The sequence below is a fragment of the Galeopterus variegatus genome, unplaced genomic scaffold, assembly GCF_000696425.1.
Source record: "Galeopterus variegatus unplaced genomic scaffold, G_variegatus-3.0.2 Scaffold7263, whole genome shotgun sequence".
Lineage (NCBI taxonomy): Eukaryota > Metazoa > Chordata > Mammalia > Dermoptera > Cynocephalidae > Galeopterus > Galeopterus variegatus.
In genome coordinates this window covers 87,362-87,843 of record NW_007733374.1, presented here as the reverse complement: position 1 = coordinate 87,843, position 482 = coordinate 87,362, and positions in this window count along the sequence as shown.

Here is a 482-nt window from a genome sequence, read left to right as displayed (position 1 = left end):
AAGCATTGAAGATAATTTTCTGATTGAAAAGGTTTTACTTTTCTTTGTATGGATGCCTCAGTGCTGGGAAGACTNTTTTTTTTTTTTTATCTTGGCTGAAATGCCATAGACAGTGAGTTTTTTTTTTTATAATACTTGCAGAACTCTATGCACAGATAGACAAATTTTGTACAGAGACTTAGCTAATTACAGTGCTCGGTTTTTCAAGCTTGCCAGGGGAAACTGAGAAAAAAATAATTTTTTTCAGTCATCAGGTCTTTAATGACCAAAAAGCACAAACTTAGTTACTCAAACACAAACAGACAGACAAATTATTAGCCCTGGCTTTCACGTCAGTCCAGTATTTCAGAGTCAGACTCAAAGGAGTTGAGACAGATTGTCCCATGTCGCCCCAGACCCCCATCAGATCCACACACACGTGTAAGACTGGCCACACACACACACACACACACAGCCAGACAAAAACACCGATGCACTCCTGC